This window comes from Eimeria mitis, genomic scaffold (genome assembly GCF_000499745.2).
Source record: "Eimeria mitis Houghton genomic scaffold, Emh_scaff3709, whole genome shotgun sequence".
NCBI lineage: Eukaryota > Apicomplexa > Conoidasida > Eucoccidiorida > Eimeriidae > Eimeria > Eimeria mitis.
The window spans coordinates 5,643-6,139 of NW_013572051.1; positions in this window are offsets into that span (position 1 = coordinate 5,643).

Consider the following 497-nt stretch of genomic DNA (forward strand, 5'->3'; position numbering starts at 1 on the left):
AAGAAAAAAATAAACAACTCGCTGCGAGCAAAACTGCAGCAGCAACAGCAGCAGCAGCAGCAGCAGCAGCAGCAGCAGCAGCGGGAGATACTACTCAACATATGCAGCTAGAAAGAGGAAGGATCAAGAAACGCGAGCACAGGGGCGCAGCAGCAACACAGCAGCAGCTGCTGCAGCAGCAGCTGCTGCAGCAGCAGCTGCAGCAGCAGCAAAGACAGCAGCAAAGACAGCAGCTACAACCCCCAGGTTTCACTGTCCCCAGCAGCACGGACTTTCGTCAGCAGCAGCTGCAGCAGCAGCTGCTGCAGCAACAGCTGCTGCTGCAGCAGCTGCAGCAGCAACAACTGCAGCAACAGCAGCAGCAGCAGGTAGTAGAACAGCGTAAGCAAACACTGCTGGCTCTCTCCTTAACCCTGTCTCCAGCAGCAGCAGCAGCAACAGCAGCAGCAGCAGCAGCAGCAGCAACAGCAACAGCAACAGCAGCAGCAGCAGCAGCA